At 38.8% G+C, this 17,936-nt stretch overlaps 1 long non-coding RNA gene across 2 annotated transcripts in view; it reads right to left on the minus strand.

Moving 5' to 3' along the window:
* Positions 1 to 17,936, minus strand: part of Gm33557 — a 43,374-nt gene that overhangs the window by 24,813 nt on the left and 625 nt on the right. The window contains exons 2-3 of one of the 2 annotated variants that reach the window (XR_875321.1): positions 17,298 to 17,344; positions 7,657 to 7,738 (exon numbers count right to left, since the gene is read on the minus strand). This is a non-coding gene — a long non-coding RNA (predicted gene, 33557). The remainder of the gene's footprint in view (positions 1 to 7,656; positions 7,739 to 17,297; positions 17,345 to 17,936) is intronic. The other variant, XR_384067.1, reaches the window with a different exon arrangement.

Below are 17,936 nucleotides of genomic sequence, written 5' to 3' on the forward strand. Positions count from 1 at the left end.
CCAGGAATCCAAGATTAAAAAACAGGAAATGAAGCATTTGGAGGGGGGTATTTTAAAATAAGCCCTAGTATAATATCTTCCATATAATAGTTCTTTTATAAATATTATATGTTATAAGAATAAACAGACATTGACATTGAACACTTACTGCACATTATATAGATATAGACAATTGCATATTATATACTATACACTATACACTTTACACTTTACACTACATACTACAGACTATATACTAAAAGATACTATAATATCTTTGTAGTGATATAAGCTATGTGTCTTTTTCTTGCCAGCATGAATACTGAAAGCAAATTTATTTAAAACAGCAAGACAACCCTGCCGTGGAGAGTGAATCATGTATAACCTTACTAATATCATTAAAATAAAATTAGATTCCTACTGTTTACATAATCTCAGAGAATCACACAGATTCCAGATCTTCACCTCAACAGATGACTCCTGATAATAGATCATGTGTCTTTTCTGACCTTCTGTTTTTTAAAGTCAGCTACTGTTTTATTAAAGGTTACAGAAATGATTCCATGAAAAAACTCTTCCATATCCTAAAAGGAATTTCTCTATCTCTGCATACAATCATCTAGAAAAAAAAAAGTGGAGTATAAATGAATGGGTGCAGATTCTCACTAAAATGGCATTGTCCAACATAAGTGTGTCTGTTGAAGCTCAAGCTGAAACACATGGGGTTTAGGCTTCCTCTCTGTCATTCTAAATAGATGCAGTACTCTGGAGTGCATCAAATGATGATAGTTATAAGGAACTCTGTCCCTGCCATGCTGTGAGATAAAAAATGGGGCCCGGTGTCTGCTTGGGGCTAGGGCCGCTGGGCGAGGTGGGACACAGGAAGTCTGACTGCATGGAATCCCATGGAACTGCTGGGAGGGTGTTGGACTCTGAGAAGCCGCAGGATGCCACTCTAGGGGTGAGGGTGGCACAGTCTGAGGTCCCTACAGACCTGCTGTAGTCGGGCTCTGACTCTTGGGCACCACAGACCACTGAGCACTGTGTAAGACCCGGTTCTGGGTCCATTGGCCACATGGAGGCCAGGGATGTCAGTTTCTCATTCTTGGACATCCCAGAATGTATGTCATGGAAAAGCTGAGAACAAAGTGGGCACCCTTGGGTGGACTCTGCCTCCAGGGGCCAAATAGAAAAGGGTAGGAGGAGAACTCTGGAAGGTTACCCTGGAGAGGAAAGAGTATGGCTACCTCAGGCAGCTTGCTTGGCCAGTGGCTTGGGTTGGTGGCAGCTGTGGCTGGAATGCAGGGAGGCTTCCAGGTGGGAGATTAGATGTGCAGTTCCTTAGAGGGAAATTTGCTCCATTGCTCCAGCATGGTGGGTTCTGAGGAGCAGAGACAGTCCATGGTTTTAAGGTGTTTATTGTAGAAAGGAAGAGAGAGGGGGAGAGTAGAGAAGCAGAGGCTGGCCATGGCCACATGGAGAGAGGAGGGAAAAGAGGAGTAAGAGAGAGAGAGCATGGGAGCAAGGGAACAAGAGTAAGAGCAAGAGGGTAAGAAAGGCAAGAGTGTAAGAGAGGCAAGAGAGCAAGGATCTCCTTTTATAGTGGGCTGTGCCATCCTGGCTGTTGCTAGGTAACTGTGGGAAGGATCATACCTGGCTATTGCCAGGTTACTGTAGGGGTGGAGTTCAGACAGAATACCAGGAGCTTGGGCCATTGCCTATGTGACAGGTGGCCACACACCTATCTGCAGGGGGTTGTGGGAGGCTGTAGCTGGAACAGGAGCCAGGGGCCCAGGAGGCACGGCTGAACTCCTACTGTCCCATGAAGGCAGAAGTCACTACCCACCAGGTCTCCAGGGTTCCAGGCCTGTGCTCAACCAGGACCAGGCTGTTTATACACAGCTCCCTGCCCCCATACCCTGCTCTATTTATTACTAATGCCATGCTGCCCCAACTTTCTATCATTGTGTTTTCTCCTCATTCTCAGTCTCTTAATGTAGGAGAAGTAAGATCTATTCTCTGGTTTTCTAAGGAAGGAGTACCCTCACATGAATAAAGTTTCCCCAATGTACTGACATGCTACCACTGCACTGACACACTGAGAAACAGGCAGGGTCTTCAGGCTCACCAGCTTCACCAAGTCATGCTTCTATCTGAAGAGGGCCATCAGCACTTAATGAATTTGCTCCTTCTCCTCTAATGGTGCTATGTTTTGAGTGTAAAAGGTTCTCCATTGGCTCCTATGTTTGGACACTTCATTTGCAGCTGGCAGAATGTTTTTGAAAGGTCCAGGAAACATCTGAACATGGGGCCAAGCTCTTTCATAACCTGGGCTTACAAGTTATAGTCAGGACTAACTTTCCTTTGAGCATTGTCAGATTTTAGGTTTACAGTGATTAAGAAAGCATGGGGAAGGCTCCCACTGACCCTGAGAAGCTGGCATGTTGTACCTGCTGTGGTGAACTGTTTCTCCTCAAACCATGAGCCAAAATGGGTCTTTCCTTCCCCACTTGTGTCACTGTCCTATCTCTACCAGGGGAAATCAGCTCATACAGTTGGTCTTTGTATATAAACCAAGTAAAATGTTGAAGACACTTCATGATAAGGGGAGGGAAAAGAATGAGGCATCTAAAATTTGAGGAGGAAAGATTATGATTGGGTAGTTTTATTCACAGATTGATTCTTTTCTATGCACGCATAACTCTTAACCGTGACCCTAAGTTGCTGGATGACCTTGCTTTAACTATTGCTTAATAGAACACTGTAGGCTGGTCACACTGGGTCTTCAGACAGGGACAAATGGGAATGGTACTATAGGATGTCCTAAAGGTGTCATGGATTCAAATTAATTACTTGTCCTTGAACATTCACTCAAAAGACACTTATAAAGTTTCACCAACATGATTGCCTAAACATAGGCTGAACAAGAACGACGATAGACATGCTAAAGTAGTAGACATGGCAAAGCCCATGAGGCTTCAACACTATACTAGTAAAGAACTAGTATAAAGAACTAGCCAATTAAGGCATAATGAGAGCAGGAGAAATAGTTTTCCCCAGGAGAGAGAACACCAACTGGTTATCCAGTACCAAATGGCGAGTTCTGAAAATAAAGATACAAGTAACATCATACAAGCAAAGCAGGTTGCATTTATGTATTGATTTATTGATAAATATACTACATAATATATACATAATATATAATATATAGGCATATCATATATAGAGAGACATAGAATATATACAAAAACATATATTTTATATTTCTCCAAATAATAAATACACTAATATACATATATAAATGATAAATACAACCTACTTTGTTTATATGATATTACTTGTATATATATTAATAAATATTCAGGTGACAACAATTAATGGAAAAGGGGCCATGGACTTGAAAAGGATCAAAGAGAGGTATACAGAAGGGTATGGAGGGAAAACGAAGAAAGGAGAAATTATGTAATTGCCTTATAATCTTGAAAAACAAAAGACATAGTTAACTCCCCCTAGAAATAGACAAATTAGGAAACAGATGAAAAGTCCAGAATCATGATATAATCACAAGTTAGTGCTATTGATAAGTTAAATGAAATACAAAGTATTTTTGTAGATATTAATTAGGTAACTTGAAAAAATAATATGCAACTTGATAAAATACAAATGTTTTTTTTGTTGTTGTTGTTGGTTTGGTTTGGTTTGGTTTGGGTCTTTTTGGTTTTCCGAGACAGGGTTTCTCTGTGTAGCCCTGGCTGTCCTGGAACTCACTTTGTAGACCAGGCTGGCCTCGAACTCAGAAATCCACCTGCCTCTGCCTCCCAAGTGCTGGGATTAAAGGCGTGCGCCACCACCGCCTGGCAACAAATGTTTTTGGATGTGGTCATTCCAATCTCAGAAGTTCATTTTAAAAATAAAACCCATTTACTCTTTTTCCACAAAGAAACACAGTACATGTATAATGACTAAATGTCACAAAAAGTCTAATTGCTTAACATTAGATGATATAAGTCAAACACGTCAGATAAGCTGCCTGGGAGGCCGGAAGAGGAGTCATCTGCATGATGAGGAAGCATAGGAACTTTTAAAGCTTTCTCAGTACTGTTTGGAAAGGCTAAAGATGGGATGAATAACTGGTTCTTCTCAAAGCAAAGCCCAGATGCCAGTAAAAGCAAGACAGAACAGCATGTGGCCTGTCACAGAGCTAGGCAGGATTCTGGACCATGCAGAGATCCTCAGCACAGGAAATAAATGTGGACTGTATTTAAATTAAAATGTAAATCGATCTGTTTTTTGAGCTCAGTCCCACTGCTGTGGAGAAAATGGATTAGAGAATATCCAATGGGGCAAAATGCTTATGGTTTCTGTTAAATAACAAAACTATGTCATCCACTGAACTACCATCTATCAGATAATGAATATCACTGTATCTCTTCTGTTTAGGTGGTCTTCCTAAACTATGTAGCTGGCCAATAGACGACAGTCAAGTTTAAAAAAGACTTGCCAGAATTTTTTGGACCAGCCAGCAGGTGAAAAATGACACACAGAGACTTACTAATTTTATGATAGCTTATGCCTTAGCTTAGGCTGCCTCCCAGCTAGGTTCTCTAACTTAATTAACACCACTATTCTAGTCCCCATCCCACTACATGGTCCGGTACCTCTCTCACTCCAGGTACATCTGACCTCTTGTCCTGCTGACAAATTTTCTCCTGCCTCATTCTTCTCTCAGAGATCCTCTCTCAGACCAGAAGTCCCACTTTCCCTTTCCTGCCCAGCTATTGGCTGTTTATATCTCTATTAAACCAATCAGAGGCTGAGGGATGAAGAATGTTTACAGGATATGGTGCAGGTGCAGAGTCATAAGTAAACAATAGCAAAGTCTGCCAGTACTCAGCCCAGAATTAACAATTTAGTACTTAGCTAGCAAATTAATAATTGGATAATACAAAGACAACCCTCACACAGTACACCCCATCCCATGACTCCCAGAGAACCTGCCATTTGTGTATGCACCAGTGGCTGTATAAGAGGACTCTGTTCAATGTCACAAACTTCCTTTCCTTTTAAATTCCATGGGATGGATTTCTGCTCAGTTTTCTATGTCTAGGGCATTCCTGAGATGGAAAGCATAAGGAAGGGCCTAGTGGCCTAGGATTCTACTTTGCTTGGGCTCTGCACGCACCACTCTCTAACAATGCACCTAGCAATCTTAGACTCCCACTTCCATGATGCTGTACGTATACCAACTTCAAACAGTGGCATGGATTCCTTCCCCTGGCGAACCAACAGTTACCCTTTTCCCATTCACACCCATACCCTTTTCCTGTTCACACCCATCTGGAAACACATTCCAGGACGATGAGTCAGTCCAGCCTGGGCTGATTTGGTGAGTATGAGCAGCAAGACAACTTTTGTCATCTGTTTGAACTTTTTGACTTTTGGGGAACTATATTTACTATCTTATGCATAATCAGATATACATATAATTAACATCAGAAGCGTTTTTAGGAAAGGACATGGGCAGTACAGATAAACTTAAATAATGCAAGCTTATCAATCTAAACAGACAGTCACCCTCTCTATGTCTCCTTCCAACCAAACCTCCCATTCTCCTGAACTCCATGAAAGGAAATTTCAAGCAATAACTAGACCTCAGGATTCCTTTCACACTCAGTACTTCTCTGCTCACCTGCAAGTTATTTCTGACCCATTCTATCATTTTGCTTTTAAGTAAAGATTCCTTAGTGCCTTATAATCTGTGTGCCACTTCTCTAAGAGCCTGGGAGTAACTGGTTTAGACAGCAACCACCACTCTCAGTTACATCAATGGTGTGGGTTTTCAGTTACCTTGTTTTTTGGTCTTTTTGTTATTTTTGTCTTTTTTATTTTTCAGAGCTGAGGACTGAACCCAAGGCCTTGTGCTTGCTGGGCAAGTGCTCTACCACTGAGCTAAATCCCCAACCCCGAGGCCTGGGTTTTCTAAACCTCAAAGCCCACCACTAATGACATACCTCCTCAACAAGGTCACACTGCCTCCAATATGGCCACACCTCCTGATCCATCTCAAAAAGCCCCCCCCACCACCACCACCAATTAGGGACCAAGCATTTCAATATGTGAGTCTAGAAGGGCCATTCTCACTCAAACTACCACACAACTATTTGCCTCTTTAAAGACTAAGATTAAAAAGAAACAGTTTTTTCTTTATATTTAAAAAAAGCAGTTAATGTCTTCCTATACTCATGACTTTGGCTTAATTTGACAGCAAATACTTTTCTCAGCTTCTTGGGGAATGGTTGAGAGGAAGTTAATTATGTTTCTATGGTGGTGGACCTTTGGGAGGAAAGAAAAACCTTATATCTGTCTCCCTCATTCTGTAATATCCTTTCTAACTAATGATACAAATTGACCTAAATCAACCAAATTAGCAGAAAACATGTAGGAGGTTAGAGTATATGCCCTTGTGTGATTGCTACTGCAAAATTATGAAACACATCCAATTTTAAACCAAACTTGAAGTGAGGTGAGTAGATGTTAAGTAATTCCGTATACCCTCTCAAAATGTTTCAGTGACAAATTCCATCTTAAACAGTTAGATGATTATAAACCCTGAAATTAAATTTCAGGATGAATAATTAAGCACAGTTCTTCAGAGTCTCCAGAAGAAATCACATTTATCTACAGCACAAACACTTGAAGTAATCGATTGGGAGTCAATTGGCAAGGCACTGAAGAATAATTTTCAATTCTGAAGGAGCCATTTTCACTTCAGCTGGCATGATGTGCCTAATAAATAGCCCCTCTTGGTTCCATTTGGGAGTGAAGGTGGATTGTTTCCTTTGTTCTGGAAGTGTTGTTTTGTTTTTCAATGTGTGTGTATGTGCGCAAATGCATGTGTGTGTGTGTGTGTGTATTTGCATGTGTGCCTGTGTGTGTGCATGTGTGTGTGTGTGCTCATGTGAATTCAGGTTCCTGTAAAGGCCATAAAAATGTGTTTTATCCCTTAAAGCTGGAGTAACAGATGGTTGTGAGTCACTAATTATGAGTGCTGGGCACCAAACTTTGGTTGTCTGCAAAAACATTATCTGATCTTAAAGCTGACCCACCTCTCTAGCCCTTGTTCTGGTATTGCTCCACAATGTGGTGAGTAAGTCCTCATTTGCCTTTAAAAAACTCTTGTATAAGACAGTTCAACCTAACTTGTAAAACCGTGTGAACTGTAATTTCCTAAAAAGGCCATATGTCACACGCCTTGAAGATTCCTGAAGAGTGGGAGGTGTGAGTATATATCCATAATTGAAGATTTGGAATTTTTGCAGATCCTGAACAAAAACACCTTGGGCTATCTTCAGTACCTTCTATTGACACTTACTGGCAATATAAGTAAGTGACCTATAAGACCTAGTATCATTTTAAATATCAGGTAGAACTTTTAGAATATATTAACTTAGCTGACTACTAGTTTCTTCTGGCCCTTAACCTAAGACTGTTACAATGTAGAAAAGATTTCTTGTCATTGACCTTACCTCTGATACCCACCAAAGTATTTGTAGCTTTACTTTTTTCGGTGGCTATAACCTCATCTGCAGTGGAACATGTCATTTGGGACAACATGAATTTATTCTCAGGTCATACAGGTAATACATAGTTGACCCAGAAGAAACCATCTCTTCTCACCTTGAGGGCCATAGGTAGGTTCACATCACTGATAGCAGCTGAGATCAAAGTCCTTCCCATTTACATGACTGTCCTTTTAGAGCTACGATTAAAAACAATGAAAAGGTAATGTTAAAATTTTACTCTAGAGTTCAGGAGATAGCCAGTGTGATAGTATTACCCAGAGCACAAGTCATGACTTTTGAGAAAAAGAAAGCAAAACAAAAGAAATAATAATTTAACTGTGACTCACAGCAACTGAGTTAGTTCATTGGTCTAGTTAGTAGGGAAGTAGGGAAAGAACAAAAAAAGATTATGTCACAGTTTTTACTTTATAGGAATAGTCACTCATTGTATTTATCCCATGGACATTTAGAAAAGAGCTAAACATGGACCACAGGATCCCATGTCAGCATCTATATCAACACTAGTCCTAACTCTAAGTTACCTCAGACTAGTAACCTTCACTCTCAGTTTTATTAGTTATAATATAGAAAGGGTAAGTTAGCTGTGCTCACCCTTCCTTCTGGCTCTTCAAGGCCTGTAATTCTCAGTGTACTGGTTGTCACCAAAGGCAAAGAGAGCATCTGTCCTTCTCCATTCCTGGCCTCTTGCTTTCTCCCTGTTCTGCAGTCCTAGTGTTCACAAAGTGACCAGTGTTCCCCCCTGCTCTGTTCATTGATTCTGCTCTTCTGGGAGGCCAGGATCCCACAGAACCACAACAATACACAGCTCTTCTACATCTTTGTTTTACTGGTGTGAGAACTGTTTTGGACTTTTCACTGGTTAGTTTTTGACAGCTTGACATAGACTAGAGTCACTTGGAAAGAGGGAACATCAGTGCCTCCATCAGCTTGGCCTAAGGGCAAGACTATAGAACATTTTTTTTTCATTAAAGATTAATGTGGGAGGACCTGGTCCACTGTGGCAGTGTCGCCCCTAGGCAGACAGCCTTGTATCATGTTTGAAAGCGAGCTGAGCAAGCTATGGAGAGCCATGCCTCTACAGTTGTTGCTTCCAGGTTCCTGCCTTGGCCTTTTGCCCTGACTTCCCTCCATGATGGACTTCAAACAAACTCTCACCACCCCTAAGTTGTTTTTTGGTAGATGTTTTATTACAACAAATGCTAAACAAGCTAGGGCAGATCTCTACATCTATACGGAATAGATGTACAGTGTCTGAAGCCATTAGCTTTAAAGTAACCTGGTAATACTGGTTCTCCTAACATCAGTGTAGTACCACTATTGTATATGCAAAACAGTTTGCTGTTTTCCAAACACGTGCTTCCTTCTAAATGTGGAAAAATAGGGGAAATGGCTGTAGCCATGAATTCCATTTTCTGGCCTCTTGAACCTAGCAAAGCCATGCAATCAACTGTGGTTTCTTCTTGTGTCAAAGTAATTTTATATATATATACACACACACATACACATATATACATATATGTATATATATTCTAATTATACAATATAATGTAATATATAATTATATTGAAGTATATACTATATACTATATAAATAAATCATATATATATATGTATATATATATATATGAATGGCTTGAGCAATATGTGTAAAGGTTTACTTCCAAGGCAGCAGTCATTTTTATAGCAGAGGCATTGTCTGTCACTAAATTCACATCTGTTGCATTTTACTAGGCAACTAGCTGGAAGCATCCCTCCATATTGTCATCCTTTTATCTCTTCAGGAAATTGCAAGTGTTTCCTTAGCGATTTATAGGCCTGCCTCTGAGAGTTACCCCTTTAATATCCTCTAATCTTCCTGCTGATATGATCTATAAATGCTCCAAAGCCTCGGGGCCATCCATTACTGAACTATGAAACCACTAGATATTTCAAGCTTTTGACCTGGGGCATCCAGTATGACAGTAAATAGGATTACAGCAAGTTCCAAGAGGAAGAAGCTTGGTTCTCAACTGCTGCTGTCATGCATGGACTGGACCCCCTGGCGTTGCCTTTATTTTACTTAATGAGGCTATCACCACATTATGTGAGGCTATCCCCTCTCTGTTTGTCTGTCCTTCTTAGTATTCAACATGATTTACAGATGGTATGTGAATACAAGCAATTACTTCAGTAGGAACTGTAAAAAATGGTGATTTAAAAAAAAACCAAAATATTAGTCTTCCAAGGAAAATTATGTCAGTGAATATCACATGTCTGATGCACTATACAGCTATGATTCTGTACAAACTCTGTTCAGACTCTGAGTGCTCTCCTTTAGGGCCAGAAACATGTTATAGCACAGCTATGAGCCTCAGGAATGAAGAATTCTACTCTTAAGTAAATTTTGGAAACCTTAAATGTTAATGATTTTAGCACACTGCTTTATTTAACTTTATTGGAATTTTTTATATGTATTCAAACTAATATAGTCAAATTGTCCAAATATATTTGACCATCTATTTGCACAGGTACATGTAAATATGTATAGTTTTTACACACACACACACACACACACACACACACACACACACACCCATACCCCCCACCCTATATATACACTCATCATTTCCTAAAACTTTCTATAGATTTCTTACTGGCAATGCTTAGCTGGTGGATGAGATTCTTTCTGGTATATTATATATAATATTTGTTGTTTTTATCTCCTTGACTGATTTGCTTTGCCTTAACTGCCTATGTATTTTCAAAATTAGAAAAGTAGAAAATCCAGGAGTATTTTCTAGGTTACTGTGTTGATTTGTCCAAGGTTTCAAATATTTTGAATTTTGTCTTTTGAATTCAGTGTATATTGAATTCAAATGAACAGTATTCCAGTGCTTTTGAGTCTGGTATCTCCATGTAAAATCTAGAGACAATGTCTATCAACTTGCCTGGTAACACTGCACGCTGTTGGTATATTAATATTAACTTTCAAAGAGACATCTTTACTATGAATAAATTGATTCACAAAAAAACTAAAAGAAAGAAAATTAGAAAGTAAGATTGAAGCTACACAGGACCCAGCAGTAGAGAAAAAGAGTAGTGTTGTAAGCAGCTCTGTTTCTCTGGCTGTGAAATTTGGTAGAGTACTGTCCCTGCCTCTGCAATCTAGTAGGTTTGTGCTCCTGGACATGTCCTATTTCAGTTTCTCCTCTGTGAAATGAGGAAATAGCCTAATTTATAAGTAGATTATGAAAAGTGAATGATAGTGTAGGCTAACTACACAACATCTGATTAGCAGGAGATGGTATTATGTACTCCTTTGATTTGACTTCTCTTACCAGATAAGGCATTTATAATGGATCTATTTTCCATAGTGTCTAGAAGATGGTGCCTCACCATAATTATACATCTTCCTTTTGTGTAATTGGCTGGCCTAGCATCTATTTCTGCAGCTATTTCTTATCTGGCTTTTGTTATACTGCACATTCTGATTCTAGAGTCTCCAAAATTGGGAATCTGCATGTCCAAACACTGAAGGTCCTTGTCCCCAATTGGTTTTTGATCCATCAATAAAGAGCCACTGGTCAATGGCTGGGCAGGTAGACTGAGGCAACACCTTTGGATTTGCAGGGGCTAGGAATGGGGGAAAGGAGGGAGAGATCACCGTGTCTTGTAGGGAGATGTATTGGATTGAGAGCTGCAGAAGAAAATCCATGCAGAATGTAGGTGGCCATATAGGAGGGGTTGCCCAGAAGGGAGCAGGGAATCAAAGATAAAACATAGATTTAGAAGATATTGAGTCAGGAGTACTGGAGGGAAATATATGCTAGCCAGGCAGAGGATTAGAATGGCCCCTCCTTTAAGCTATGTATAGTATAGTGTGTGTGTGTGTGTGTGTCTTATGTGCAAATCCAGATAGCACATGGGACCTGTTGGGAACACAAAGCTGTTTAGCTAATTCACTGCTACATTTGAGTTTTAGTGAAGCATAAATAAGAGTAAAATTACATTATTTTCAGGAAAATAGATTGAACTGGATATCACTATAGTAAATGAAATAGTTCATTCCTTCAGAGAAGGGCCACATGTTTTTACTTTTATATATGGCCTTGGGATAGGTGGGAAATACTAAGGACATAAAAGTAGCAAAATTTCTCCATGATTATCAAAAACTATTCCTGATATTAAGGGAAAACCATGATGTGAAATGATGGGACAGGAGAAGGGAGAGGAAGAGAGGGAAAGGGAAAGAATAAAGTATAAGAGAGAAAATATAATCAAATTATATTACATTTTGTGTGTGGAAATACAATGATGAAATGCTTTACCTGGGTCAATCTACATATGCAAATAAAAATAGAGTATTTTCATTTTCATACTGAATCTAAAGTCATTGTAGGTGGATTAGGTGGATTTACTTTGTCTCTGTAATGAGGAGATGATTGGCAAGTCAAGTTAAACAAAAAACACCTACATATGTGATCCACAATGATGAGAATTGTGTCTTTAGTAGGACTCAGGAGCTGGGAGTTCTAATTGTGTTCTTTCATCTAGACATAAGAACTGGTGGTCATGGTTTTCCCTTAATATCAAGGATATGTATTTTTTTTTTATAATCATGGAGAAATTTTCTGTAATCCAGAGGCAAACATTCTGTCAAGGGCTTTTGTAATGCTAGCATGTTATCATAAGCAGAAAACCCAGAACTAAGAATGCAGCAAGTTCATCTACAGCCAGAACTGCATCCTGAAGATGGCCTGTTCTATACAATATTCCAAACCTATAAATCACGCAGGTTATACAGTTGCCAAAACCTCTGGAGAAAAAGTAGTCATGGAAACAGCATACCCGATGGTTCAAGAGGTATATAACAACCTCTGAAATCAAAGTCTGGAGGAATGCTTGGAAAACATGGGGAAAGGTAAGAGCCCTTGCTTGGGAGCTCCCGATCATAGATGCTACACCAAATGAATGCACATAGATCAAGGCAAATATTCAACCCCCCTGAGAAGGCTTTGTAGGCAAGATCCTGTTTGGCAAGGACCTTACAATGTTACAGTCTCTCTATCCTGAGCTCTCCATGCATGGTGGTGGATGACTGTTCAGCTGCCATCAGAGCTCTTAGTTCATGGTTAATCTAGTGTACCTCCAAAAAGAGTGTGCCTCTACAAGTACCTCTAGAATACTCTCTAATGCTAGCATGGGACTAATATTTTTTTAAAATAATAAACAGTTTTAAAATTCTACAGATCCTGAAAATTCTTATTGATCCTATAAATCTATAATGCTTAAAATCAAGATGATAAGTTATCTTGGTCTGCATTTGATATTCTTAATGACTATTTTCTATTGATATTTACTTATATCTGACCTGGTATACTTTTGACTATAAGTAAAATCTTTGGAATGTGTCATTTTAGCTGACTGCTAGTTTTCACCAATCTCAAAACAAGAATTGTAGCTGTCCAGTGGCCATGGACAAACTGGGTCTCTGAAAGAGGGGCTGGAAATGAAAAAGGAACAGGGTGAGGGAGGGGGATGAAGCCAAGACAAAGGTTCTGATTAAGGTTCAAAGTTCAATTTTCAGCACTGTGTTTATGCCCCCCCCCCATCCTTTGTTTCAGCTAGATTATATTGCAAAGCAAACTCAGTGGGCAGTCTGCTCCTGTTGGAAATTGCAGCTATGGCAAGGTGGAAGACTCCACCTGGGTTTTTAAAGTCCAGCTGTGGTGAGCACTTAGAGTTTTTTTAGCTTGCTCAAGAATGGGGGAAGGGAACGAAGAATGTTTTCAGGTAACATCTAAAGGGATCACAAAACTGTTACCACCAGACTCTAACCCATCTACCTAATGCTCCAACAATGTTTTCAGTAAATAAATTGACTGCTCACTTTGTTTTGTTACATGCTGATAGAAATTTGTGTAACACATTGACAATGGAATGTATCATTCCTATTTGACTCATGCCTTTTGGAGGAAGAGTTATTTCAGATTAAAAATTGGAAAGCTTCACAGCTTGCCTTAGCACAGTTACTGTCAAGCAGGAAAGATGACTTTATCTTTTTTTATTTGCTTTATTTAATTGCAATCAAAACACATGGGTTAACTGATTATTTGAAAAAGCAAATTATACAGAGTAAAGGATAAAAGTTATCTTTTCTATCGATTAATCTTACAGTTTTCCAAGACACAAAGTTAGCCACCAGCTCTGTGTATAACTTTTAAGTTCCTTGTTCACATCTCTACCTTAGCCGGGCAGTGGTGGCACACGCCTTTAATCCCAGCACTTGGGAGGCAGTGGCAGGCGGATTTCTGAGTTCGAGGCCAGCCTGGTCTACAGAGTGAGTTCCAGGACAGCCAGGGCTACAGAGAAACTCTGTCTCAAAAAACCAAAACAAAAAACAAAACAAAAACACATCTCTACCTTAGGTGTCTGTGCTCGTACACCATTTTGAGGCAAGGTTTATTGTTGTTTCCCACCATGTATGTCAGATTATCTGCCTGTGAATAAGAGCAATCTCCTATGTTCACCTCCTACCTCGTGGTAGGAAAGCTGGGGTGGTTGATATACTACTGTACTCACATGTTCTGGTGATCTTCAGAACATTGGTCCACATACTTGTGTGGCAAGTGCTTTATCCATGGAACCATCTCTCAAACACTTAATGGATACTTTCTATATTAATGGCAAGCTTTCTCCTTTTCAGAACTTTGTGGTTCTCACTGTTTATATTCACATATAATTGTTTTAAGGAACAACATAGACAACCAGACTTCTGTCTTCTCAAATTTTTTTTTTCCTGCAGGCTTTCCTTCATTCACTAACCCTTGGCCACTCTGAACTTCTTTCGCTTTCTTAGGCCCTTCTAGAGTTGGGTGTCTTCCTTTACAACTATACTTTTTTATGGTAGACTATGCCTCCCAATCTCTTCTCTATGACGGTCTTCTGAGCATTAGCCAGGCCTCAGTACAGATGTCACACCACCCCAACATGTTAACAGCCTATCTGATCCTACCTTGTCTTTCTCTAATACATCTAATACATCTTTATTTCATATTAAGGGTCATATGTTGTTTCTATATTTCATGGTTTCAACTATATGAGAGAATTTCCTATGCTTATATCTTTTAGAAATTGGACATAGAGGAATAAGTTTAAGCTTTGGAATAAATGCTGCTGTCAAGAAAATGGTAAATGAATAGACAACCAAAGTAGACTATTCTGTTACATTTCCTGCATGCAATCTTCTGGTTACTGAGGCACAATGTTTGCCTGGATAGTGAGATTCCAGGTGAGAATTGGAGTTTTGAGTTCCGTTGTAATATGATTTTGTTTAATTAAGCACCACATATTCCTCAATTAAGTAAATCTTCCTCTCTGTTCCTAGTGGCTATGTTATGATTTATCCAGAGGCCTTCACACTAGCTGGTTAGAGCTCAGAAACTTATAAATAATTCTAGTGTGGGGGAAATTCTAAAATACTTTTCTGAAACAATGAACTATTGCATTATTAAATATACTGCTTTCCTTGCTAAATACTGATCAGTTGTGGTACTTGGTAACATTATTATAGACATAACTGATCATTTTAGCTCTGTTGTATTAAAGTATAACATTATGAATGAGATGGTTACATAAACAGTGATTTTAATGTATGTACCGGGAATACAAGACCTTCATTTACATGCATTTCTCCAAAATTTTGGCAAAGTAGAAAATAGTAAGTATTAATAAAGGTAAAACATTAAATTATCCTGGGTAAAGGATTGGATTCTATTTCTTCAAAGTTTCCTTTTCCTTGCCAACAGCTCCTAATTGCTTCGAGCTTTAAAAAGATCCATCTGCACCAGCATTTCCCTGATGGCAATCCTGTTCTGAACATACTGTTTGAAATCACTTTAAAAGTTGTTTAGAGAAAAAGATGCTATTTTATCATAGCATAAGAAGTAGGCCCATTTTAAAACGTTTTAACCATTAATTTTTAAGCCAAACCTTATAAGGAGGAAATAAGATTATTTTAAATCAGCACAAGAATGGATTCTGCAATCAGAACAGAACTGTTTCTGATTAGGGGATAACCTTACTAACATATTTAGTCTTTTGATCATTATTTTTAGAACTTGGGACTGGCATATCATTGAACCCATTCACAGTATTTTTTTTAAATTATTATTTAGCTTTTTTTTACTAGGGAAGAAGAAACAGTGTGCTTTCAAACTGTTATCTCCAGGGGTGGTGATAACACTCATTATTAAAATAATTGTGACTACTTCTCAGGTGCACAGCTATGCTAGATAGAGTGCTAACTAATTTACCTACTTGGTTAGTTCAGTCCACACCCCGGGGAGCAACCACGTTATTCGAGTTTGTGACTGAGAAACTAATTGCTTTGTCAGGTTAATAATTGCCTTGCTCTAATGGCCAGCCGTGTCAGCATTTTGCTGTACTGGTCTGGCTCCATTTATTGGACACTAACATACCTGGGAAGTAAGGTTTCAAAACTTCCATTTCCTTGCCCACCTGAGAATGCTAAGACATGCAGTAGAGGAAAAAAAAAGGCACAGGTACAAAGATGAACTAGACATCTAGAGTAAAAGAAAGTGGAAGTCATTTCTTCAGCAAGTGAGAGATCACTAAAGAAAGAAAGACTGTAAAATACTAAGAAAATCTATCCCACACAAGTTGCTTACATGTGGAAATCATAAACACAGAGGAGAAATGGAGAAGTTATGAGTGCCAACTCCATTTTAGAATAGCGCATCTGCAGGAATCACTTCTGTTTACGTGACAGGGCTGCTGTACCAAAGGAGTGACTTAGCCCACAGAAGTGCCACACTTCTGAAAAACTCTGGGTCTCAGAAGGGATGGTTGTTTGGGAGTGCTGTGAGGAATTGATTAGCTCCAAGCTCTCTTCTGGGTCTGTAGTGGACATCATTCTGTATTACCTTCATTATATATTGTTCAAATTTCTCCCTTATATGGAGAATTTAAAAAATGACATATAAAAATCATTTTAGATTAGAGACTACACTAACAGTATCACTTACATTTTACTACTTTGTTTACTGTCACCAAACAAAGTCACTGTTGTGGTTAATCTTTAAAAATTTATAATTGCTATTAAAATATACTTACATCATTTTTCCATTCATTTTCTCCTGCTACACCCCCATACTGATTCCCTCAAACCCTCCCCATGGCCCCATTGCCTCTCAAATTAATTTTTCTTTATTATTGTCAAATATACAGAAATGCAAATAGAACCTGCCGAGGATATTTAGTATTGCTTGTGTGTATATGATTCCAAGGCTGACCACTTGATATTGCCTAACCAGATAGGAGACACGTCTCTGAGAAAGACCAATTTTCCCTCCTTGAGTAGTCTGTAGACCTTTAAGGTAGGAGCTCTTGAGAGTTCCCCCATTTGGTCTCACACTGTGACTGCCCTTGCTTCCCCACTGCCATGGACTGTGAGAGGAAACAAACTCTCTCTCAAGTTGCTTTTGTTAGATATAATATTTTTCTCACAGCAATCACTAAGTAACTAATGTAGTTCTTGTTTGAGATTATAGGGGTTAGGATTTTAATATGAAAAAGAGGGGGCGGTTACAGTGTAACCTTTCATCTTAGAGTTTAAAAAGTAACAAAGTTTACTTATTTGTATAGATGGAAAATTGTGAAACAGCTTATAATAAGTATATTTAGGAAGAGTTATAGAGTAAAATGTGACAGATATAAGGCTATAAACAGCTCTAACCTGCAAGCTTCAAATCCAGCAAACATCTCCCAAGACCGGGACACTAGCTAGGAATCAAACATTGAAACCTATGAGTCTGTGGGGGACATTTCACATTCAAACCATTACAATAAAGTAGTATCTTATATAGCAAGAGCCAAGAAACAAAACCAAAAGTTGATACATTCCAAATAAAAGTGTTACTTAGAGAAGAGCAGAGCTTTATGAGCTCATCACAAAACTGTGGTTTCATCAGAGAAAACGTGGATTGGATAGTGTATCCCAAGACTTCAGCTTTTAATTATAAGCACTACTGAGCTATTTAATTAAAAAAATTAAGAAAGAGCCAAATAGCCAGATAAGGTAACTTATTGATTATACATTAATTGATTCTATGACTTGGTCTAGAATCAAGAATCAAATATAACTGCAAAATAAGAAAACCCTTCCCAGAGTAAGCAATTTTTTTTTGTACAAAGGGTTTTTATTCACATCATATTTTAAGAAATAATAGGGAACTGCTAGAGAGAAAAATAAAATTCTTAGGAATGCCAGGAGACATTTTAAACTTAGTACTGAAGGGGAATTTGGGATACTTATGAAGTTTATTTAATCCCTTGAATGCATGAAGTAAGGTCAACATGGATTTAAGTCTGCACT

This window comes from Mus musculus, chromosome 15 (genome assembly GCF_000001635.26).
Source record: "Mus musculus strain C57BL/6J chromosome 15, GRCm38.p6 C57BL/6J".
NCBI lineage: Eukaryota > Metazoa > Chordata > Mammalia > Rodentia > Muridae > Mus > Mus musculus.